This window comes from Salvelinus alpinus, chromosome 5 (assembly GCF_045679555.1).
Source record: "Salvelinus alpinus chromosome 5, SLU_Salpinus.1, whole genome shotgun sequence".
Classification (NCBI taxonomy): domain Eukaryota; kingdom Metazoa; phylum Chordata; class Actinopteri; order Salmoniformes; family Salmonidae; genus Salvelinus; species Salvelinus alpinus.
The window spans coordinates 71,871,029-71,897,954 of record NC_092090.1 but is presented as its reverse complement, the minus strand read 5'-3'; the positions used below and the strand labels follow the sequence as shown (position 1 = coordinate 71,897,954).

Here is a 26,926-nt window from a genome sequence, read left to right as displayed (position 1 = left end):
ATTTGCACATCATTACAATACTGTATATAGACATATGACATTTTAAATGTCTTTATTCTTTTTGAATGTTTGTAAGTGTGATGTTTACTGTTTATTTCACTTTTGTTTATTATCTATTTCACTTGGCTTGGAAATGTAAACATATGTTTCCCATGCCAATAAAGGCCTTAAATTGAATAGAAAAATAGAATACACATTTTTGGGGAGAATAAAGGGTCACAGCCATGTCTCTTCCCTTGCCCACTGCGGTGCCAGAGAGTTTCTCAGTCACAGCTCTTAGATTCATACAGTGATGAAAGCAGTAGGGATTAGGTTAGATGGCATTGACTTTCATTAGGCTAGTATGATTCTCAAGCCAACTGCTGTAAACTGTAGAGATTCCATGTTGGAGAATGTTATCACAGTTATATGTTTTTACAAAAACAGAATTAAATGTATGATGTTTTGGTGTATTGCGCTGTTGTGACATTACACAGTAGAAACTAATCTGTCACTCGGGGGGCTCTCGAGTGGCGCAGCGGTCTAATGCACTGCATCTGAAGAATTTGTTCTTAACTGACTTGCCTAGTTAAATAAAGGTTAAATAAAATCACATAAATAAAATAAATAATGTCAAGGTGACCATTACCTGCCCCATATAATTAATTCAAGACAAGAATCATACATAAATACCCATATAATTAATTCAAGACATGAATCATACATGAATACTCAAGGAGAAAGTATTTGTTTTATGGTGTAGGGTGGCCTGTATGGTTTATAATATATGCAATAGAAAAAGTAGTTATTTCAAAACGCACAGTGAAATGCACAGTCACCTCGCCCTTTAGTTGCGTGTATTTTCTGCTGTGTCTCTTTAAATACAGTAGGCAGTGCTATCCGCCTGTGTGGAGCGCAGAGCGCGGTTACCGCTGTGGTGTGCGCGATCCACAGGGCTGTTTGACAGGCGGTCTGGACACGAAGAGAATAGGCAGGTCGTCTCACCGCGACACGCTGGCTGCATCATACCGACATTGACCCAAAATGGTTGACAGCGGTGTACAGAAAGGATAGTCTCCCGCCTACCGTGTTCAGTATAATTTCTTCTCTCATTGTAAATTAACGTGTGGCAGCATCCAATGAACGCTTTATTGAACTGGACCAAGATTGGTTTGTAACGGGATTGAGAAACTCAGAGACAGAGGACCCACGCATGGACGTTATGGCGAATTCATAAATGTGTTACCCTATCTCAACATTTAGACTACCACTGGATCTATTGTGTTGATATTGTGAGGAATTTTCCCCGAGTAAGGACCAAGATTGTGCATGAGAGCTGTTATCAGACCCATTCTTATTTCAGAGTTGCATCTTTCTGTTACCCGCGCATTAGGTTCAACCAAAGATTCCCGAATATGCGGTAATGGATTGTACTCACCTTTGGATGTCTCTCTCATGACTCCTATTTGAGGTAGGTTACAGACCGTATCATATTTTATTCAGTTCAATGAAAGTTGCCAAACATTTATTTATTTATTTTTTATACCAGATATAGAATTTTACTAGGCTGTTATATGCATTTTCTACAGGCAGATTTCTATTGTAGGATTTAACATCTACCAGCAGATTTCTACTGGATAACGTCTGTTTCTATCAGCTGGTTTCTACTGTATAGCATCTGAGACATTGATAAGTGCCCCCATCACAATTGTTTTGACGATCAGACAGTGCAGAGTAATTTCAGCAAACCAGCAAACCCACTCTCCCCTCGGATCTTTATGTATGCTGGGCCACTGACATGAATTTAAGTCATACAAATATATGAATGTAGCCTACAGTAGCCTATAGTTTATTATTTTTCCAAGCCTACTGAAGGTGGTGGTGGTGAGAGACCATTACCACTGATAATGGTGGAGAGAGTCATTGCCATTGAGCTGAAAATTTCAACAGACATTTCAAGATTTCCCTGAGGGCCTATTAATGGGCCTACCATTACCAACACAGACCAGTATGCCTGTTCTATTTATTCCAACAGACTCTCATATACAGTTCCTTCAGAAAGTATTCACACCCCTTGACTTTTTCCACATTTTGTTGTGTTACAGCCTGAATCTACAATAGAATAAATGTAGATTTTGTGTCACTGGCCTTCACACAAAACCCATAATGCTAAAGTGGAATTATGTTGTTAGAATTGTTTACAAATTAATTAAAAATGAAAAGCTGAAATGTCTTGAGTCCGTAAGAATAGAGGCCATTTGTTATGGCAAGTCTAAATAAGTTCAGGCGTAAAAATGTGCTTGACAAGTCAAATAAGTTGCTTGGACTAATAGTGTTTAACATGATTTTTGAATGACTACCTCATCTCTGTACCCCACACATACAATTATCTGTAAGGTCCCTCAGTTGAGCAGCGAATTTCAAACACAGATTCAACCACAAAGACCAGGGAGGTTTTCCAATGCCTCACAAAGAAGTGTGATGGGTAAAAAAAACAGACATTGAATATCCCTTTGAGGATGGTGAAGTTATTAATTACACTTTGGATGGTGTATCAATACACGCAGTCACTACAAAGCACTACAAAGATACAGGCATCCTTCCTAACTCAGTTGCTGGAGAGGAAGGAAACCGCTCAGGGATTTCACCATGAGGCCAATGGTGACTTTAAAACAGTTACAGAGTTTAATGGCTGTGATAGGAGAAACTGACGATGGATCAACAACATTGTAGTTACTCACCAAATACTAACCTAAATGACAGAGTGGAAAGAAGAAAGCCTGTACAGAATAAAAAATATTCCAAAACATGCATCTTGTTTGCAATAAGGCAATAAAGTAAAACTACAAAAAAATGTGCCAAAGAAAGAACTTTATATCCTGAAAACAAAGTGGTACGTTTGGGCCAAATCCATCACAACAGATCACTGAGTACCACTCTTCATATTTTCAAGCATAGTGGTGGCTGCATCATGTTATGGGTATGCTTGTCAATGGCAAGAGTTAGGGAGTTTTTTAGGACTAAAAGAAACGGAATAGAGCTAAGCACACACAAAATCCTAGAGGAAAACCTGGTTCAGTCTGCTTTCCAACAGACACTGGGAGACAAATTCACCTTTCAACAGGGCAATAACCTAGAACACAAGGCCAAATATATACTGGAGTTGCTTACCAAGACGATATTTAATGTTCCTGAGTGGCCTAGTTACAGTTTTGACTTAAATTGGCTTGAAAATCTATGACCAGACATCATCATGGCTGTCTAGCAATGATCAACAACCAACTTGACAGGACATGAAGAATTTGAAAAATAATAATGTTCAAATATTGTACAGTCCATGTGTGCAAATCACTTAGAGACTTACCCAGAAAGACTCACAGCAGGAGGGCACTAATCGCTGCCAAAGGTGATTCTAACATGTATTGACTCAGAGGATTGAATACTTATGAAATCAAGATATGTTCGTTTATTTTTTATATTTTCTTCACAAGTGTTAACATTTTTCTTCCACTTTGACATTACAGAGTATTTTGTGTAAATTGTTGCCAAAAATTACAATTCAATCCATGCGTATATTCCCACAAACCAAGTGGAGCTGTCTATAGTCTGTAATCAATTAGACAAAGTCAAGTCAGGAAGAGGTTGTTTGATTTTCTCTGTGTGTGTGTGTGTGTGTGTGTGTGTGTGCGTGCGTGCGTGCGTGTGTTTGTGTAAAACGATCAGCTCCCCTGAATCTCACCACCTGATACATGCAGGGTTTATTTGGATTAGTTAGATGTGCTAATGGACATGTGAAAGTGTCCTCTGCACCAGTAGCCAACTCATCTCAGTGTGTGTAATCATACCCAGTCAGTGGCTCTGCTAGGCTGCATGTCATTATTTCCCTGCCTGTTCTGGAGGGCTTGCTCTATGTAAATATTGTTTGGCCGTGAGAATCAACACATCGCAACTCTCACTTTAACAGAAGTGTGAGGCAGCTGAACTTTCATTAGAGCCCTCCTGCTAATGTTTAACTAGCAGAATGACTTGCAGATCCACCTCAGATAGCAGAGGAAACCGGCCTGCCTTTCTGCCTTTCTGACTTCCTGCCTTTCTGACTTCCTGCCTTCCCTTTCTTAACCCTCTGTTATTCTGTTACTGAGGCTAATGACATGGTTAGAGATGTGTTAGATGTATTCTTCTTTGTGGCAGCTCAGTAATGGGGAAATGAACTGAATTGATATTCGGTGGTATTCATAATGAAGCATCATCTGTCAGCAGGTGCTCTCCAGAGACACAGTTATTCAGTACTGGAAGTGGTCAAACATTCCCACATTTAACCCTAACCCTAACATTCTTGGGTCAGAATAATATAACAGCAATATGTTAAGTCTTTAAAAATGACCACAAGGCTGCTGAACTACCCAGTTATTAATGCTGGGAATTGTTCAGACTGCTGCCATAGTACAGTACAGTAGGCTATAGTAATTACCTTCTGGAGAAAGTAAGTATAAAACCGGGCACACACTATTAATGACAAGTTGTGTATATATTATATGTGTCAACACCTTGTACTTTTAAAAGAAATTGATGAATTACAAGTCACTCATTTTGACAAATGAAATCATTATCTAGCTTAAGTGTAGCTGGCTGTAGCTGTCCCACCCTGCAGCCATCTACTAGCCTGAGGCTGAGAAAGTAGGGGGACAGGCTAGAGATAAGAATGCACAAGGGGGTTTGGATTCTGAGTGATGCTGTGCCAAACAGCAACAGTATATCTGAATAATGTTCCTCTCGCCCCTTTGCAATTAGATAGGAAAAAGAGACATTCAGGTGCTCTCAATGACTGTTATTGGAATGGTTGTAGTGAAGTAATATTTGATATGCGCATATTATATATACCTCACATGCGACTCATAAGACTAAGCAATTGGCCCATTAAATGAATTATTTGACTCCACAAAGATGATTTAGCAGTATGCAAGTAACTAAAGTTGAGTTACAGTAATAGGCAATCAATAAATGTCTGAAAATGGAATTCTAAATACAAGTGTATTTAATTACTTTGTAAAATGAATGAAATAACATACTGAACAAAACAATTTACCTTTATTTAACTAGGCAAGTCAGTTAAGAACAAATTCTTATTTTACAATGATGGCCTACCACGGCCAAACCCTCCCCTAACCCGGATGACGCTGGGCCAATTGTGCGCCGCTCTATGGGACTCCCGATCACAGACAGTTTTGATACAGCCCGGGATCAAACCAGGGTCTGCAGTGATGCCTCTAGCATTGAGATGCAGTGCCTTAGACCACTGCGCCACTCGGGAGCCTTATGCCATACAAGACATAAAGCTTATGTTACAAAGCATTAACAAGCATTACAAGGCATTATTCTAAGCATGATCGGAGAGGGAGCCCATAGCTCATGGGAGAGGGAGAGAATGAAATAGAAGGAGAGACTGTATCTCACCAGCGCAGATCAGGAACAAAAAAGAGAGCGAGACAATGAATAAGACCTTCTTTAAGCCTCAGTTGTTTGGATTCAAAATCTGAGTTGTTGACCAACAGCATAACTTCACCTCCAATCAGATATAATACCTACAGACCTGTAAAGACAACAGAACCTCTGCTTCTAAGAGGTGTGACAATGGGGGTTGGTGAGATCAACACGGAGAATGTTGAATTCCTAAGACAAAACAGAGGAATCTTTGCAGTGTAAATAGTCACTTCGGGGGCTGGGTCGCTCTACATGGTAACTAACCATGGTAATAACAGATGCATGGTACAGTATTTTCCATTATATATACTCATTCATTCCAATTACTCACCAGGCCAGCTGACACATTCAAACAGTTGTGAGTACTCATTCCTTTCAACCTTCCAATAATCATTTTTTTTTAAGTAATAAAAATATCTAGTATGTAGGTAGTATTTCATTTAGAATTTCAGATTCTAGCAGGCTTAGTACCCAGCCCAATAGAGCACTTTAAAGCCCCTCAGATATGCAGCTCTCTGTAGAGCCATGACTAGATAGCAGGAACAGCAGCATAGTGAAGAAGGCTTTGAATACCTTCAGAGTTTATATGGCTTCCTTCTTTATCCTCTTGGTGAACTCTCAGTGACTCCTCATGGATCAGAACAAGTGGCTCTGGTCTGTGAATATAACCAGAGGAGCTGACATAAAGAGAACATCCATGGCTGAGCTGGTCATAGCAATGAAACCCTCTGAAGCCTGCTGTGTTATGGGAAGGCACTGTACTGTCCTGTACTGTATGTATGTTTGATGATGTGCTCTCTCTCTATTGATATTTCATTATCATGAACGGATGCCAAGATTCTCATTAGGGTGTATACAGAAGTAGCCTGGCTATAGAAACGGAGTTTCAGTGTTTAGTGCTTAAGCTCTGGCATGTGGACAATCGCTCCTCACTGTTCTCTGGGTTTCGTCAGTGCGGTGTCTCAGGGAAGTGGCACATTAGACAGAGGGAGTTGATGGTTTTCTCTGTACTCGTTGTTAAATACTGTTTTGGTGCAGAATAAGCAGTGTTGGAAAAAGAGACCCAATTGTCATACTTGAGTAAAATTACAGATACCTTAATAGAAATGAATCAAGTAAGAGTGAAAGTCATCCAGTAAAATACTACTTGAGTAAAAGTCTAAAAGTATTTGATTTTACATATACTTAAGTATCAAAAGTAAAAGTAAAAGTATAAATAATTTCAAATTCTTTCTATTAAGCAAACCAGACAGCACCATTTTCTTGTTTTTTACATTTACAGATAGCCAGTGTTACGCTCCAACACTCAGACATCATTTACAAACGAAGCATGTGTTTAGTGAATCTGCCAAATCAGAGGCAGTAGGGATGACCAGGGATGTTCTCTTGATAAGTGTGGGAATTAGACCATTTTCCTGTCCTGCTAAGCATTCAAAATGTAACGAGTACTTTTGGGTGTCAGGGAAAATGTATAGAATAAAAAGTACATAATTTTCTTTAGGAATGTAGTGAAGTAAAAGTTGTCAAAAATATGAATAGTAAAGTAAAGTAAACTACTTAAGTAGTACTTTCAAGTATTTTTACTTAAGTACTTTACACCACTGAGAATAAGAATCACAGAAAGACAGAACAGCAGATCTATAGCCTGTCAGTTATAAAGAGGTTAATCAGTGGTTGAAGGAAAGAACAGTGAATAAGACACATCCATCATCTCAATGAAAACAGTTTAATGCCTCCAAATTCTGACAGGTAAATTAGGCATTGTCTCATCTATGATCTCTATAAGTAGAGATGTAGGACTCATATTTTTATTTTATTTTATTTATTTCACCATTATTTAACCAGGTAGGCAAGTTGAGAACAAGTTCTCATTTACAATTGCGACCTGGCCAAGACAAAGCAAAGCAGTTCGACACATACAACAACACAGAGTTACACATGGAGTAAAACAAACATACCGTCAATAATACAGTAGAAAAATAAGTCTATATACAATGTGAGCAAATGAGGTGAGATAAGGGAGGTAAAGGCAAAAAAAAGGCCATGGTGGCGAAGTAAATACAATATAGCAAGTAAAACACTGGAATGGTAGATTTGCAGTGGAAGAATGTGCAAAGTAGAAATAGAAATAATGGGGTGCAAAGGAGCAAAATAAATAAATAAATACAGTAGGGGAAGAGGTAGTTGTTTGGGCTAAATTATAGATGGGCTATGTACAGGTGCAGTAATCTGTGAGCTGCTCTGACAGCTGGTGCTTAAAGCTAATGAGGGAGATAAGTGTTTCCAGTTTCAGAGATTTTTGTAGTTGGTTCCAGTCATTGGCAGCAGAGAACTGGAAGGAGAGGCGGCCAAAGGAGGAATTGGCTTTGGGGGTGTTATATATAGTGATGGCTTAGTCATGTCATGTCTGAGAGAAATGACAGAAACATCTACAGTATGTACAATGACATCACTGTGATTGGTTCTAATATAACCAGTGCTGGCTCCATGCATAAGCGATATAAGTGGGCCCCCACCAAAATCAATATATATTTTTTATTTATTTGGGAAGTCAGTCTTACTGTTGCGAGTTAGAATAGTAGAATACACAATGTGCAATTTCGAAATTTGGTTGTGCATCAGCCGTTTTTCTCTTGTTATGTCAGTCACTGACAGTCACAAAATGACCATGTCAGCTAACAACTTTTACATTGTTAAGTTAGTCTAGCCTCGCCTCTCCTGAGTCCGAAAGGGAGTTGCAGTGATGGGACAAGACTGTAACTACCAATTGGATATCACGAAATTGGGGAGAAAAAGGAGTAAAAGTACAAAAATAAATACAAATATAAAGTTAGTCTAGCCTGCTACTGTATCTAAACTTGTATTAATCATGTCTGAATAGCGACCGTGCACGCTGGGCAGGTGCCCAGTAGCCCTGAACTCCAAGGGAGTTAGTTTTGTTAGTTACTCTCACTCAGATATCATTAACATGACATAAGTTTTGACAAAATGGATAGAATTGCAGGAAATTAGCTGTAAAACTGCAATTGTTTTCTCTCTGCCCCATGGCAAATTAAATACAATTGCAAGGCCCTGGAACAGGGAACAGAAACGAAAAACAGAAAATGGCAACAAAATTTGAGGAACAGAATCAAAACCGGAAACTAAAGTGATCTAAACTGTTCCGGAACAGAACTGTAATTTTAAAAGCATGGGAACCGGTTAATAACATTATTTTAAAATCAAGGCATTTTTTGGAGTCCCAGAAGAAACACAACTAAGCGCCTATGCAAAGCCTTCAATCTGTCACTCAGAAACGTATTTCAGTGTCTGCCTGCAAGCCGTAAATCTTTGCCAGTGGATGTGTGTGTGTGTGTAGGCTACCGTCATTTTAAAAGCATGGGAACCGGTTAATAACTTTATTTTACGTTCCAGGCATTTGTATTCCAGTTCCAGAAGAAACACAACTAACACCCCTCCCCCATATCTTATGCCTGCCCATACCATAACCCACAGTTGAAATTGAGATTCATTTGTGAATAGAACACTTCTCCAGCCTGCCAGTGGCCATCGAATGTGAGCATTTGCTCACTGAAGTTAGGTACGATGCCAAACTGCAGTCAGGTCAAGACCCTGGTGAGGACGACGAACACACAGATGATTATTCAGCTATGCAACCCAGAGTTTCATCAGCTGTCTGGGTGGCTGGTCTCAGACGATCCCCGCAGGTGAAGAAGCCGGATGTGGAGGTCCTGGGCTGGTGTGGTTACACATGGTCTGCAGTTGTGAGGCTGGTTGGATGAACTGCCAAATTCTGTATAACTGTACATTTCTGACGTTGGAGGTGACTTATGGTAGCGAAATGAACATTCAATTATCTGGTATCAGCTCTGGTGGACATGACATTTTTCCAGCATTCATTTTTCCCATGGGGGATTTTAGAAACACTTACAATAAGGGATATGTTTCTTGCAGGCCTACCTTGGCATGGCATTTTGATAACCATGTAAATTTCTCGCGGACAAGGTTACTTTCATCAATATATTCGGCTCTATTTACTCTATTTACTCTCAGATTTGAAAATGCTAATTAGAATCAATGTAGACATCATACAAAACTACAAATCCCTGCAAGCGCTTAAACCTTATCTCTAGCTGACACCTTTGCTAACAGTGTTAACTTGCACAAGACAGTTCACAGAATTGTCAATGTAGCCTATTTATTCATTACTACATTTAGCTAACATTAGATAGTTCATCCAGAGATTCTTACCTTTTCCTCAATATGGCAGTCTCGTCCAGATCATCATGGCATTTGTAGTTCTTTATGATAGCCACATTAGAGACTAATTAGCATTACATTTTTGGGGGGTAAATACAGGCGAATATATCGATAATAGTCACCTTGTCCTAGAGAGATTTACACGGCCATCAAAACGTCACGCCAGGGTCAACCTACACAAAACAGCCCTTTAAGTGTTTCCAAAATCCCCTTTGGGAAAAATGAATGGTGGAAAAACGATTGGAACCATTTCACTGTTTGACCTCTAGGTACTCTATGATCATGCTGTTCAATTAGCTTCTTGATATACCACACCTGTCAGGTTGATGGAATGCTCACTCACAGGGATGTAAACATTTGTGCACAAAATTTGAGCAATAAGCTTTTTGTGTGTATGGAACATGTCTGGAATCTTTCATTTAATTTCAGGTCATGAAACATGGAGCAACACTTTACATATTGTGTTTACATTTTTGTTCAGTTTAGAACTCACCTGCAGCTCACCTCTGCTACAGTCACGCCCCTTTCACCTTCTCCTACGCAACTGACAGTATGCAATTTCGCAATTCATCCTTCCTCGATTCCTCTCCTCACATCCTTCTCAAAACCCATTGGAGAAGAAGGTCAGATGGGAGGGACCTTGTACCTCCTCCTCCAATACAGTTGCGTTACAATACAGGTGAGGAAATAGGATGTGAGTAATCAAGGAAAAACAAAGTGAGACAAAGTCCTAGTAGCCATCGTGAGGAGATGTCACCGGCCCTGAGACCTAAAGTAATGATATCCTAGCCCAATCAAATCATGGTTTTAGAAGGATAATGTACTCTGCTTTGTGGGTATGAAGTCCTGTTGTGGACAGGGGTTGCCTCCTAGGTCAGCCATAAAGGGATTGTTACACCCACACCAATGATCAAGGACATTAACTTCAGCTGCAAATCTGTGCAATATCATCAGACAAAATGAGAGTGAGTGACACCCAAATAAAAGAGACAATCAGGGAATGTTCAATGACCCAGAAAATACACTATACTTTATTCAAAGAATCACTGCTTTATTTCATATCATACAAAGAATGCCTATATAAATGGTAAGTAGATTTAGACATCCATCTTTCTCCATAACAATAGACGATTGAATAGTTAAATGAATTGTGTCTAATAGAAATAATGTCAGGGCTGGGCTTGAACAGAAACTTGCACACCCAGTATTTATTTATTTATATATATATTTTTATTCAACCTTTATTTAACTAGGCAAGTCAGTTAAGAACAAATTCTTAATTACAATGACGGCCTACCAAAAGGCAAAAGGCCTTCTGCGGGGACAGGGGCCTGGGATTAAAAATAAAAAATAAATACAATATAAATATAGGACAAAACAAACATCACAACAAGAGAGACAACACAACACTACATAAAGAGAGACGTAAGACAACAACATAGCATGGCAGCAACACAACATGACAACAACATTGGTAGCAACACATCCAGGTGGCAGCACAAAACATGATACATACATTATTGGGCACAGACACAAAGGGCAAGAAGGTAGAGACAATAATACATCACATAAAGCAGCATGAAGAGATTGAGATAAAACTGTTCAGTTTGAGTGTTTGTTGCAGCTCATTCCAGTCACCAGCTGCAGCGAACTGAAAAGAGGAGCGGCCCAAGGATGTGTGTGCTTTGGGGACCTTTAAAAGAATGTGACTGGCAGAACGGGTGTTGTATGTGGAGGATGGGGGCTGCAGTAGATATCTCAGATAGGGGGAGTGAGGCCTAAGAGGGTTTTATAAATAAGCATCAACCAGTGGGTCTTGCGACGGGTATACAGAGATGACCAGTTTACGGAGGAGTATAGAGTGCAGTGATGTGTCCTATAAGGAGCATTGGTGGCAAATCTGATGGCCGAATGGTAAAGAACATCTAGCCGCTCGAGAGCACCCTTACCTGCCGATCTATAAATTATGTCTCCGTAATCTAGTATGGGTAGGATGGTCATCTGAATCAGGGATAGTTTGGCAGGTGGAGTGAAAGAGGAGCGATTACGATAGAGGAAACCTAGATTTCACTTTAGCCTGCAGCTTTGATATGTGCTGAGAGAAGGACAGTGCACCGTCTAGCCATACTCCCAAGTATTTGTATGAGGTGACTACCTCAAACTCTAAACCTTCAGAGGTTGTAATAACACCTGTGGGAAGAGGGGCATTCTTCTTACCAAACCACATGACCTTTGTTTTGGAGGTGTTCTGAACAAGGTTAAGGGTAGAGAAAGCTTGTTGGACACTAAGAAAGCTTTGTTGTAGAGCATTTAACACAGAATCCTGGGAGGGGCCAGCTGAGTATAAGACTGTATCATCTGCATATAAATGGCTGAGAGAGCTTCCTACTGCCTGAGCTATGTTATTGATGTAAATTGAAAAGAGCGTGGGGCCTAGGCTCGAGCCTTGGGGTACTCCCTTGGTGACAGGCAGTGGCTGAGACAGCAGATTTTCTGACTTTATACACTGCACTCTTTGAGAGAGGTAGTTAGCAAACCAGGCCAAAGACCCCTCAGAGACACCAATACTCCTTAGCCGACCCACAAGAATGGAATGGTCTACCGTATCAAAAGCTTTGGACAAGTCAATAAAAATAGCCACACAATATTGCTTAGAATCAAGAGCAATGGTGACATCATTGAGAACCTTTAAGGTTGCTGTGACACATCCATAACCTGAGCGGAAACCAGATTGCATAACCGAGAGAAAACTATAGACATCAAGAAAGCCAGTCAGTTGATTATTGGCAAGTTTTTCCAACACTTTTGATTAACAGAGCAAAATAGAAATAGGCCTATAACAGTTAGGATCAGCTTGAGCTCCCCCTTTACATAAAGGATGAACCGTGGCTGCCTTCCAAGCAATGGGAACCTCCCCAGAAAGGAGAGACAGGTTAAAAAGGTTGGAGATAGGCTTGGCGATAATAGGGGCAGCAACCTTAATGAAGAAAGGGTCTAAACCACCTGACCTAGATGTTTTTTGGGGTCAAGTTTAAGGAGCTCCTTTAGCACCTCAGACTCAGGGACTGCCTACTGGGCGAAACTTTGTAGTGGGGCAGGGGAAAAAGAGGGAGAAGCATCGGGGATAGTTGCATTAGAAGGGGTGGGAGATTAGGAAATGTTGGATGGGCAAGGAGGCATGGCTGAGTCAAATAGGATTCCTGACTTAATGAAGTGGTGATTAAAGAGCTTAGCCATGTTCTTCTTGTCAGTAACAACCACATCATCAACATTAAGGGACACGGGCAGCTGTGAGGAGGAGGATTTATTCTCCAGGACATTAACCGTTTTCCAGAACTTCTTGGGCTGAGACCCACAGAGAGAGAACTGCTCCTTAAAGTAACTAACTTTGGCCTTCTGGATAGCCTGAGTGCGCTTATTTCTCATTTGCCTGAACGATAGCCAGTCAGCCTGAGTATGCGTGTGCCGAGCCTTTCGCCAAATGCAATTCTTGAGGTGGAGTAACTCTACAAGATCACTGTCGAACCAGGGGCTGAACCTGTTTTTAATTCTCATTTTCTTTATGGGGGCGTGTTTGTTAACAATACCACTGAAAATATCAAAAAAGAAGGTCCAAGCGTCTTCAACAGATCAAGCTGATATTATACTATTTTACAGAGGCCAGTTCATGAAGGAAGGCTTGCTCATTAAAGTTTTTTAGCAAGCGTCTATGACAAATCAGGACAGGTCGTTTCACTGAGCAGCCAACAGTAGCTAGTTGACCTTGTATGTTCTATGCACTGTTACTTTTAACAGTACTTTTGTAGTCCTACAACCAACCAAACAATAAACCAATAGCATACATATGGATATGGCTATCCCCTTCAGTCTCTCCAGGACTTGGGACTTTTTTGGGACCTTCATCCGCGGACAGGGTTTAGCAGCTTTCACAGGTTTCTGTATCTTAGGTTTTGGAAACATAGAAATTAGTCCAGGACTTGGGTATTTATTCTCAAGTGGTAAAACATTTGATATTTCGTTTCAATTCTGTTTTTGTATTGTCATAGATCTATTTTTGGAACTGGAAATCTATTCATTAGCTAGCTAGCTTAGCTACTAGCTTGGTAGCTAACATTGTTGTTTTTAGCAGATCAAGCTTATGTTTATGTCATAAAAAAACAAATATTGGATTGCTGTCTATCCTATTTATGTGTAGCTAGCCAGCTAGCTGACATTACCTAGAATAGATGGTAACTTGACCCTTGTGCTATGCATCATCCTGGTGCCGGCACCTCCTGCTGCTAACGTTTCTATCCATGCCGGCAATGCAGCCCGCTGCGATGCTTCTTTGGGAAATCTATAAAGTTACATTTCTAAAATAAATGAATCGCCGGTCATAATGACCATCCCACCCGTGAATACTATGGTCAACTTGAGAAAACAACTAGACTAAGCTGTTTACAGCCGGGACAGATAGATATTTACAAACACATCCTGAGTTCTTTGGGGTTCCAGGGTTCCCTTCCACGTCTCCTCAAAAAGCCGTTGAAAAGGTCTATATGTTTCTTCTTCTCCTTTGTGGCACATCGGAAAATTATACATTTCCCTGCTAATGTTTCCTCAAATGTCAAGATTATTTTGGAGTGGGGATTATCTGCAAGACTCTTTGATCAGTTACAGGAAGGCCTGAGGAGGGCTAGCCTTGCTGCATACATATTTAGGCAGATTTTTTTGTCTTGACAGGGATAATCCGTAACAGTGGGCTTTTTCAGTAAATAATACTCAAGTAATAGCTGCCTGGACAGGTGATCGGGTAACCTTGAGTGAGGAAAGGCCATTCTGGGTGGTGGGGAAAAACCCCAAGATTTAGGTAACAAGATGATGTCCTAATGAAGTATGACATTGTTCGTATGTGCATATTTATATGTTTCTCCTTTATACATTTCACTCATTTCATCCTCATCAAACGCTTACATTTTTGGGTTATGCTAATGTTGATGCTCTATGAGGAGTTTCAAGAGCCAGTGTGTGGATAGATGTTCCTCTCGCCCCTCTTTGAAGGATGTGAACCCAGACCTGTCCAATCAAAGTAACACATGTTTCTCCGCTGGGCATCCTCCAGCAGACACAGATACAGCAGGGCACTGAGGGAGAGGATGTTGTTTAGCCCACCTGCCCGTGACTATTGTTTGGTTTTAGGAAGGGGGTTGTGGTGGTGGGTGGGGCTGGTGTGTGGTTGGGGGTCCAGTATGCTGGGATATAGACGTCAGGATATAGACGTCAGAAAAACAAGTGTTTTCCCTGCGCGATGGGGACTCTGTCACTCTACTTTGTTAACATCTCTAACTGTGTCTACCTGGCCGAGGAGGAAGGACGATGGATCAGCAGCGTTAGAGGCATCCCATGGTGATGGATGACTGCGGAACACCGTAGAAAGGGCAGGGAAACATGCACTGTCACAGAAACAAGGAGATGATTTCTACACCGTGCTTCTACACCTGCATTGCTTGCTGTTTGGGGTTTTAGGCTGGGTTTCTGTACAGCACTTTGAGATATCAGCTGATGTAAGAAGGGCTATATAAATACATTTGATTTGATTTGATGCTTTGTCATCATTACCGTCATTAACCAAGGTCGTTACTCTAACACTGCTAGTCGGTGTGTGGAGATGCAATGAATCCACTCTATAAGGACGGTTGTGTTTACAGGCTTGTTTACAGTATATACTATAATGTGGTTCAGCAGGCTCATACTCTCCGTTCCTTATTGGATCATTGAACTTGAATTGGTATTGTGTTTTGATTATTTAAATTAGTTCATATGGCTTTGTCAGTCATCTATACCCAGCATTCACATCATCCATCAATCAACTGGTTATTTGAGGTTAATGCCAGGTCTTCTCAGTTGGCAGAGTTGAACTAGATAATGAATATGTTATTAAGCTCTTTCCTGACACACACATGCTTATTAACCCAAAATGGTTGATTAGGTCCGACAGTCAGTCAATGTAGAAGGACCTTCCCAAAGCCGCGATTTCAAGCCTTGTCATGTGAAACTTTACACAGTCATAACCATGTCATAATATGTCATAATAGCTGACATAACTTGTCATAACCTGTCATAATATGGTCATAACACTGGCATGACACATGTCGCCTGTGGTGACATATATTGCGTTATGTTATGGCTGGTTACATAAGCGTGTCAAAACTCACATTTATTCAAATTTATTTTTTCCCTTTTTTCCCACCATAATCATATAAGCCAGATAGGCCTATCACGTACATGCCCTTATGTCAGTCATCAGTCTAAAAGAGGGTGTCTTTTCCTGCTCCTGAAATCTGCTCCTGCATTCATCCCATACATCAGCAACAGAGCATTGGGGTAGGTGCGTGTCTGACATCAATTTGTGCGCAATTACAATGATAATTTAATATGGTCAATTTCATAAAATGTTATATCACAAACATACTGTAGACGATGGTGTAATTGAATATTTGGCCTTGTATGGTCGGTTTTGTGGATTTTGACACTCTTATGTAGGTGTCATAACCAACCGTAAAATAATGCAATATATGTTACAGGTCTAAATATTTGTGTCGTGATAGTGTTATGACCATATTATGACAGGTTATGACAAGTTATGTCAACTGTTATCACATATTATGACATGGTTATGACGCTCGGTGTCAAGTAAAGTGTTACCGAGTTTTCAGGGTTGATTAGGAATCAGGTCCCAGACGTGGCGTTTGCACTGGCTCCTTTTAGTCTCGCCAACTCTCTGCTCCATCCTCCAACTCCCTGTCTGTCCTCTAAAGTGTCATTCAGGCTGACTCTCATATCATTGTAAATGACCAACACTAACTGCCAAGGGGAGTTAGAGGGGTCGACATGAAGGAGTGTATGTGTGCGTGTGTGTGACAGAGAGAGACCGGGAAGAAGAAAGAGTGGGGAGACTAGAGAAATAGAGTGAGGGAAAAGAGAGAAAGAATAGTCTATTATGTAGTCAATGAACAGCTGACCTTGAGATGTGGCCAGTCATAGAGATTACAACATCAGCCAATTGTAATTGCTGACCTACAATAACAGACCCTCTTGTTCATTCTTGAACTTGCTGACACACAAACAAGCCTTAGTCTGTGTGAAAGTACTGGAACCTGTTTTTCTACCTGGGTTACCAAGAGGGCGCCACCTGCCAACACCCATCCTCCTAAAACACAGACTTTTAGTTCTCTGGTTCCACTTTCATTGCATCTTGGAGAAGGGAGCCATTTAGCGAGCCATTTATCTTGGGCTAATGCTGAGCCAAAGCCCCATTGATATTTAACACACAACTACCAAAGCCTGGCGATTTCCGCACTTTTATATTACATTCTGCAAATTAATTCACATATTAAAGTAATGAATGCCTCCTTAGGCTGGATCATGTGGGAGGAAAGATAAACACTGCATTTATTAAATTATTTATCTTTTTGTTTTAAGCTACAGTTTCTGCCTAATGAATTTGGGCTCTGTTTGGTAACAAGTTGCAGATATTACCCAGATATTTGTATTTTATTTATTTAACCTTTATTTAACTAGGCAAGTCAGTTAAGAACAAATTCTTATTTACAATGACGGCATACCAAAAGGCAAAAGGCCTCCTGCGGGTACAGGGGCTGGGATTTAAAAAAAGTAATAATTAATAAAAATATAAATATAGGACAAAACACACATCATGACAAGAGAGACAACACAACACCACATAAAGAGAGACCTAAGACAATAACATAGCAAGGCAGCAACACATGACAACACAGCATGGTAGCAACACAACATGACAACAACATGGTAGCAACACAACATGGTAGCAGCACAAAACATGGTACAAACATTATTGGGCACAAACAACAGCACAAAGGGCAAGAAGGTAGAGACAACAATACATCACGCAAAGCAGCCACAACTGTCAGTAAGAGTGTCCGTGATTGAGTCTTTGAATGAAGAGATTGAGATAAAACTGTCCGGTTTGAGTGTTTGTTGCAGCTCGTTCCAGTCGCTAGCTGCAGTGAACTGAAAAGAGGAGCGACTCAGGGATGTGTGTGCTTTGGGGACCTTTAGCAGAATGTGACTGGCCGAACGGGTGTTGTATGTGGAGGATGAGGGCTGCAGTAAATATCTCAGATGGGGGAGTGAGGCCTAAGAGCGTTTTATAAATAAGCATCAACCAGTGGGTCTTGCGACAGTTTACAGATGAGTATAGAGTGCAGTGATGTGTCCTATAAGGAAACTTGGTGGCAAATCTGATGGACGAATGGTAAAGAACATCTAGCCGCTTGAGAGCACCCTTACCTGCCGATCTATAAATTATGTCTCCGTAATCTAGCATGGGTAGGATGATCATCTGAATCAGGGTTAGTTTGGCAGCTGGGGTGAAAGAGGAGCGATTACGATAGAGGAAACCAAGTCTAGATTTAACTGAGAGAAGGACAGTGTACTCTTTAGCCATACTACCAAGTACTTGTATGAGGTGACTACCTCAAGCTCTAAACCCTCAGAGGTAGTAATCACACCTGTGGGGAGAGGGGAATTCTTCTTACCAAACCACATGACCTTTTGGAGGTGTTCAGAACAAGGTTAAGGGTACAGAAAGCTTGTTGGACACTAAGAAAGCTTTGTTGTAGAGCATTTAACACAAAATCCGGGGAGGGGCCAGCTGAGCATAAGACTGATCATTTGCATATAAATGGCTGAGAGAGCTTCCTACTGCCTGAGCTATGTTGTTGCTGTTGCCCCCTTCTGTTAAAAGAATGCAACTATAGTATGGTATGTAGTAAATTTCACATACCTCATCTTCACAATAATATTCATGCCCAATCATCTATTTTACCAATTTAAGGCCTAATTATGTAGAGAATCATGGTGAATCTGCAATTCCACCCATAGATATCTGGACAGTAGGAAACGGACTGGCACAGCAGAGCTAAACCCATGTTCAGAAAGCTCTGTGAAAAATCAGACGTTCTTCACTTAAAAGAAGAAAAGGAAGAGATATTTCTGAGCCCTCTCCTCATAATACTCCCCTCCTCCCTCCAGTACAGCACCAGTGGTTGGTCTGATAAAGGATATAGATTTTAGTCATTTAGCAGACGCTCTTATCCAGAGCGACTTACAGTGGGGAGTGCATAGATTTTCATACTTTTTTTCTCATACTGGTCCCCCGTGGGAATCAAACCCACAACCCTGGCATTGCAAGCGCCATGCTCCACCAACTGAGTCACACAGGAGAAGAGAAGAGATCCCCTGTTGATCTGTCTTTCAGCTTGTACAGGGAGAGGCAGCAGCCTCAGATCTCCTCTCCTCTCTGCTCACTGGGCCCTAATTGGGCTGTCACAGCTTCCATGCAGCTTTGTCCGAATGCTGTGAAGTGAAGCTCCTGGCAAAATCCCGGGGTGCATCCCACTGTTCCTGCTAAGATTCTCTACCTACAGCAGGCCTGTTACCACTGTGTAATTATCATGGGATAAGTAGTTACATGTGTATGCACCGTTGGGAACAAGTACATGAAGGGTGTGGTGAACCTTAAATGTTCTTACAATATGTTTTATGCTCTTCATGACTAAGATTTTGTAATGTAATGTAATGCAGTAGCCAAACTCTGTCTATTTACAATAAGACCTGCCGTTGCTACTGTTCCACATTGTTCTAAAACGAAGAGTTGGCTCCTGCACTAGAAGCATCAAATAGGATAAGGCTCTAAGCATGTCTTAAGTATTAGCCTAGTTTCCGGTCTGGTGGGGATCAGTAAGCACGCTCATGCAGGTTCCATTCACAAGGCCTATATTCATTATCCATCTGTCGGTGAAGTCACACAAGTCTGGTGAGATGTGTGGGAGTGTCACATTATTACACAGTGCCTGGTCGGGCACGTGGCAGCCAGGGCCCAGGCCATGATGGCTCCCATCAGTTCCTGTGTCTACTCTACTATGTGGTGACTGTGCATGTGTCAGTAACAGGTCTCTTATAGATGTGCTCTGAGGATGACTCAGCTCATTCAGGGCCTCACTGATTCCCTGCCGGAAACATTCACCCATTCACACGGACCTCACTGCAAGGTTAGACTGAGGCCAGGGCTGGGAGTGTGATATTGCTATTAGGGTTGCAAAGCTACCGATAATTTACCAAAGTTACCGGAATCTTCAGTAATGTTGGTAATTAACAAAAAATCCATGGCAAATCAAATCAAATTTGATTTGTCACGTGCTGAATACAACAGGTGTAGTAGACCTTACCGTGAAATGCTTACTTACAAGCCCTTAACCAACAATGCAGTTTTAACTAAAGTCAATGTGCGGGGGTACAGGTTAGTCGAGGTAATTTGTACATGTAGGTAGGGGTAAAGTGACTATTCATAGACAATAAACAGTGAGTAGCAGCAGTGTAAAAACAAAGGGCGGGGGTTGTCAATGCAAATAGTCTGGGTAGCCATTTGATTAATTGTTCAGCAGTCTTACGGCTTGGGGGTAGAAGCTGTTAAGGAGCCTTTTGGACCTAGACTTGTCGGTCCGGTACCGCTTGCCGTGCGGTAGCAGAGTTTTTGAAAAAATTTTGGGCCTTCCTCTGACACCGCGTAGTATATACAGTTGAAGTCGGAAGTTTACGTACAGCTTAGCCTAGTAAAAATTCCCTGTCTTAGGTCAGTTAGCATCACCACTTTATTTTAAGAATGTGAAATGTCAGAATAATAGTAGAGGGAATGATTTATTTAAGCTTTTATTTATTTCATCACATTCCCAGTGGGTCAGAAGTTTATTTACACTCAATTAGTATTTGGTAGCATTGCCTATAAATTGTTTAACTTGGGTCAAACGTTTCGGGGAGCCTTCCACAAGCTTCCCACAATAAGTTGGGTGAATTTTGGCCCATTCCTCCTGACAGAGCTGGTGTAACTGAGTCAGGTTTGTAGGCGTCCTTACTCGCACACGCTTTTTCAGATCTGCCCACACATTTCTATAGGATTGTGGTCAGGGCTTTGTGATGGCCACTCCAATACCTTGACTTTGTTGTCCTTAAGCCATTTTGCCACAACTTTCGAAGTATGCTTGGGGTCTTTGTCCATTTGGAAGACCCATTTGCGACCAAGCTTTAACTGCCTGACTGATGTCTTGAGATGTTGCTTCAATATATCCACATAATTTTCTTGCCTCATGATGCCATCTATTTTGTGAAGTGCACCAGTCCCTCCTGCAGCAAATCACCCCCACAACATGATGCTGCCACCCCCGTGCTTCACGGTTGGGATGGTGTTCTTCGGCTTACAAGCCTCCCCCTTTTCCTCCAAACATAACGATGGTCATTATGGCCTAACAGTTCCATTTTTGTTTCATCAGACCGGAAGACATTTCTCCAAAAAGTACGATCTTTGTCCCCATGTGCAGTTGCAAACCGTAGTCTGGCTTTATTATGGTGGTTTTGGAGCAGTGGCTTCTTCCTTGCTGAGCAGCCTTTCAGGTTATGTTGATGGAGGACTTGTTTTACTGTGGATATAGATACTTTTGTACCTGTTTCCTCCAGCATCTTCACAAGGTCCTTTGCTGTTGTTCTGGGATTGATTTGCACTTTTCACATCAAAGTACGTTCATCTCTAGGACGCCTCTCTTTCCTGAGCGGTATGACGGCTGCGTGGTCCCATGGTGTTTATACTTGCGTACTATTGTTTGTACAGATGAACATGGTACCTTCAGGCATTTGGAAATTGCTCTTTGCTGAGGACTTTGCTGATTTCTTTTGATTTTCCCATGATGTCAAGCAAAGAGGCACTGAGTTTGAAGGTAGGCGTTGAAATAAATCCACAGGTACACCTCCAATTGACTCAAATTATGTAAATTAGCCTACCAGAAGCTTCTAAAGCCATGACATCATTTTCTGGAATTTTCCAAGCTGTTTAAAGGCACAGTCAACTTAGTGTATATAAATTATAAGTGAAATAATCTGTCTGTAAACAATTGTTGGAATAATTACTTGTGTCATGCACAAAGTAGATGTCCTAACTGACTTGCCAAAACTATAGTTTGTTTTCAAGAAATTTGTGGAGTGGTTGAAAAATGAGTTTTAATGACTCCAACCTAAGTGTATGTAAACTTCCGACTTCAACTGTAGGTCCTGGATGGCAGGAAGCTTGGCTTCAGTGATGTTCAGGGCTGTACGCACTACCCTCTGTAGCACCTTACGTTCTGCCGTGTTGTTGCCTATTCTCACCACCTGGGGGCTTCCCTTCAGGAAGTCCAGGATTCAGTTGCAGAGGGAGGTGTTCAGTCCCAGGGTCCTTAGCCTAGTCCTAAGCTATGGTGTTGAACACTGAGCTGTAGTCAATGAACAGCATTCTCATGTAGGTGTTCCTTTTGTCCAAGTGGGAAAGGGCAGTGTGGGATGCAATAGAGATTGTGTAATCCTTGGATTTGTTGGGGCGGTATGCGAACTGGTAATCTGAATGTTAACCTGTTTTAAAGGTCTTACCCACATTGGCTACGGAGAGTGTGATCACACAGTCGTTCAGAACAGTTGGTGCGCTCACGCATGGTTCAGTGTTGCTTGCTTCGAAGCGAGCATAGATGGCATTTCATTTGTCTGGTAGGCTCGCATCACTGGGCAGCTCGCGGCTGGGTTTCCCTTTGTAATCCGTGATAGTTTGCAAGCCCTGCCACATCCGACGAGCGTCAGAGCCAGTGTAGTAGGATTTGATCTTAGTCCTGTAGAAATGAGTTTTTCTGCATTAAAATCATCGGCAGTTAGGAGCGCCACCACTGGATGAGCATTTTGTTGTTTGCTTATGGGCCTATACAGCTCGTTGAGTACGGTCTTAATACCAACATCGGTTTGTGGGGGTAAATAGACAGCTACAAAAAATGTAGATTTTTTTTTATTTTTAAATTTTATCCCATTTTATCCCCAATTTTCGTGGTATCCAATCGCTAGTAATTACTATCTTGTCTCATCGCTACAACTCCCGTACGGGCTCGGGAGAGACGAAGGTCGAAAGCCATGCGTCCTCCGAAGCACAACCCAACCAAGCCGCACTGCTTCTTAACACAACGCGCCTCCAACCCGGAAGCCAGCCGCACCAATGTGTCGGAGGAAACACCGTGTACCTGGCCCCCTTGGTTAGCGCGCACTGCGCCCGGCCCGCCACAGGAGTCGCTGGAGCGCGATGAGACAAGGATATCCCTACCGGCCAAACCCTCCCTAACCCGGACGACACTATGCCAATTGTGCGTCACCCCACGGACCTCCCGGTCGCGGCCGGCTGCGACAGAGCCTGGGCGCGAACCCAGAGACTCTGGTGGCGCAGCTAGCACTGCGATGCAGTGCCCTAGACCACTGCGCCACCCGGGAGGCCCCGCCTCTTCATTATTAAGCAACCTGTTAGCGTCTTCCTTCCTGTCTGAGTGACGAGGCAAAAAGAGCTACAACAATAACAATAACAACAGTCTGTCCAGAAATAGAAACAGCAGTGAGCAACAGGGACTCACTCTAACTCATTCTAACTCAGGAGAGCAGAATCTCTAGACTTCCTTAATATTAGAGATTGCAGACCAGCTGCTGTTAACAAAGAGATACACACCACCCCCCTTGAGTTTACCCAATGCTGCCGTTCAGTCCTCCCGATGCATATAAAAACCAGCTACAATATTATCCATGTCATTGTTCTTCAGGTCCCGTTGATAGGATAGTCTCAAAGGGAGTTCATCCAGTTTGATCTCCAGTTATTGTACATTCTTCAACAGAACAAAGGGGAGAGGCAGATTATTTACTATCTGCAGTAGCTTCATCAGGGTACCCGCATTGTCTCTTTCTCTTCCGAGTGTCAGGGATTAGGACCTGGTCCGGGGTGAGCAGTATGTCCTGTGTCGCCTTCTCATTAAATTAGAAATCTTCATCCAAATTGAGGCTAGTTATCCCTGCTATGATGTCCAAAAGCAAAACAATTAAAAAGAATAGCAGAATTGGTCAGGAGTCCCTAAAACGTATTCTATACATTCCAGCTCCATTTTTCATTCTTATTTTCAAGCATGGTGGGGGTTGCATCAAATATACACTGTAGTTGCTTACCAAGAAGACAGTGTATGTTCCTGAGTGGCCAAGTTACAGTTTTGACTTAAAGGGTAGTTAGCATAAACGTAACCAAGTGTAACATATGGATTGGCATTAGTATACACATCAAAAGTCCCAATACAAAGTTACACCTCACATTTCTATTTTTGGAGTTATTACATGAAGCCAATCAGAATTCCAAAGAATACAAAAGTAATGTCCTTATAATGTAAACTCCAACAGAAATAACAGAATTATAACTTAAATCATTTGCACTCATTGACTACTGGTTTCAATGACATTTTCAGCCAACTTACACGCAAATACTTTATTAATGTTTTGTTACAAATCAACTTGCAAGGTTGCTAACCAACTAGCCTGCTAACGTTATCCCTACTAGCCTGCTAACGCTATCCCTACCAGCCTGCTAACATTACATTAGTCAGCGAGTTGCTATCAACACCTAGCTTGCAGCTACCCTAAAGTAAACCAAAGTTTTGGACATACACTACCGGACAAAAGTTTTAGAACACCTACTCATTCAAGGGTTTTTCTTTATTTTTACTATTTTGTACATTGTAGAATAATAGTGAAGATATCAAATCTATGAAATAACACATATGGAATCATGTCGTAACCAAAAAAGTGTTAAACAAATCAAAATATATGTTATATTTGAGATTCCTCAAATAGCCACCCTTTGCCTTCATGACAGCGTTGCACGCTCTTAGAATTATCTCAACCAGCATCATGAGTTAGTCACCTGGAATGTATTTCAATTAACAGGTGTGCCTTTTTCAAAGTTAATTTGTGGTATGTCTATCAATGTTTTTGAGCCAATCAGTTATGTTGTGAGAAGGTAGGGGGGTATACAGAAGATAGCCCTATTTGGTAAAAGACCAAGTCCATATTATGTCAAGAACAGCTCAAATAAGCAAACAGAAACTACAGTCCATCATTACTTTACGACATGAAGGTCAATCAATTTGGAAAATGTGAAGAACTTTGAAAGTTTCTTCAAATGCAGTCGCAAAAACCCTCAAGCGCTATGATGAAACTGGCTCTCATGAGGATCGCCACAGGAATGGAAGACCCAGAGTTATCTCTGCTGCAGAGGATACGTTCGTTAGAGTTACCAGCCTCAGAAATTGCAGCCCAAATAAATGCTTCACAGAGTTCAAGTAACAGACACATCTCAACATCAACTGTTCAGAGGAGACTATCAGGCCTTCATGGTCTAATTGCTGCAAAGAAACCACTACTAAAGGACACCAATAATAAGAAGATACTTGTTTTGGGCCAAGAAACACAAGTAAATTCGTCCTTTGGTCTGATGAGTCCAAATTGGAGATTTTTTGGTTCCAACCGCCGTGTCTTTGTGAGACGGGGTGTGGGTGAACAGATGATCTCCGCATGTGTACTTCCCACCGTAAAGAATGGAGGAGGAGGTGTTATGGTGTTGGGGTGCTTTGCTGGTGACACTGTCTGTGATCTATTTAGAATTCAAGGCACACTTAACCAGTATGGCTACCACAGCATTCTGCAGTGATACGCCATCCCATCTGGTTTGGGTTTAGTGGGACTATCATTTGTTTTTCAGCAGGACAATGACCCAAAACACACCTACTGTCTATATAAGGGCTATTTCACCAAAAAGGAGAGTGATGGAGTGCTGCATCAGATGACCTGGCCTCCACAATACCCCGACCTCAACCAAATGAGATTGGGATGAGTTGGACCGCAGAGTGAAGGAAAGCAGCTAACAAGTGGTCAGCATATGTGGGAACTCCTTCAAGACTGTTGGAAAAGCATTCCAGGTGAATCTGGTTGAGAGAATGCCAAGAGTGTGCAAAACTGTCATCAAGGCAGAGGGTGGCTATTTGAAGAACTATATAAAATACAAATATAAAATAATTTTTTTGGGTTACTACTTGATTCCATATGTGTTATATCATAGCTTTGATGTCGTCACTATTATTCAACAATGTAGAAAATAGTAAAAATAAAGAAAAACCATTGAATGAGAAGGTGTTCTAAAACTTTTGACTGGTAGTGTATATAACGCCATCTAACCAAACATAAAATAATGTTAGCTACATGCATTTAACTTAGCAAGCTAGCCAGCCAGCTAACGTAAGCTATTTATCCAAATAACATTTGCTCTTATCCAAAATAGATAGATTCCAGATGTCAGTCAGCTAGCACGCTAGCAGTAAGCCAAGGTGGAAAAAGTTACAAAATTCCCATAGCCTACTTCACAAAGAACATGCTGAGCAGTTGACAGAACAAAAAGGACACACTTTTTTATTTTGTTTTGAGCCCACGGCAAGAAGGCACCAGAGTCTGCAGTGCTAATGGGTTCCCACTAGATAACACAACCACAAAGTCTGTGAAGAGCATGAGGTGTGGCTAACGTTAGCCAGCTTGAGCTAGCTACCGCGCTGGCATACGAACTCAGTAGCACAGAGTAGATCCTCCATATGATGTTGAGAAAAAGTTAATTGTGGGTAGGTCCGAAGATATCCGGAAATAAGTTACAGTTTTTCCCAATTGTTAACACACGTTTGCTGAAACTACATTTCAGGTACTCTAAACTCTAAACACAAAACTCTAAACCGTTAGCCAATTCCCCTAAACCCCACAGATATCTTGTAAAATGAAACACAGCAATCAAAATCATGGAAGATGGTAGGGTTTTCAATAATCTGTTGTTGACATTATTTTCAACTACCATTTGCACAATGGCAGCCTCCTGTTTGTCTGTAAATAGACGCGTTCTACCACCATGTGGTTACCGTCTTTCAGTTGTACAAAAACAAAATAGCATACAGTACAGTAAACACTGCAGTTGTACAGTATACAAGATTAACATGTTACAAAGTAGTATAGCTCCCAATTTTATACATACAGTAATACATGAAACATTTACTCTGTTTTCCGAAAACTGTGCTTTATGTTGTACTACTGACAAGTAGTAAAAGTAGAGATAGGTTCAATGTCTGCAGTGCATACCTATTCTCATTTTGGAACGTCTGGATGATGGATGCTGCGGTGAAGCGGCTCAGATTGGGCTGCACTCTCTACACAGCATCTCTCAAGGTCAAACCATGGTTGACCATATGGTCCACCACAGTCGCCCGAATTTCATCAGAGATTA

General features: G+C 41.4%; 1 protein-coding gene across 1 annotated transcript in view; it reads left to right on the top strand.

The window, feature by feature from the left end:
- Positions 1 to 910: 910 nt before the first annotated feature.
- LOC139576697 (sialate:O-sulfotransferase 2-like) overlaps positions 911 to 26,926 on the top strand; it is a 131,353-nt gene continuing 105,337 nt past the window's right edge. Inside the window, exon 1 of the mRNA XM_071403040.1 lies at positions 911 to 1,450. The gene's annotated coding sequence lies outside the window, so the exon portion shown is untranslated. The remainder of the gene's footprint in view (positions 1,451 to 26,926) is intronic.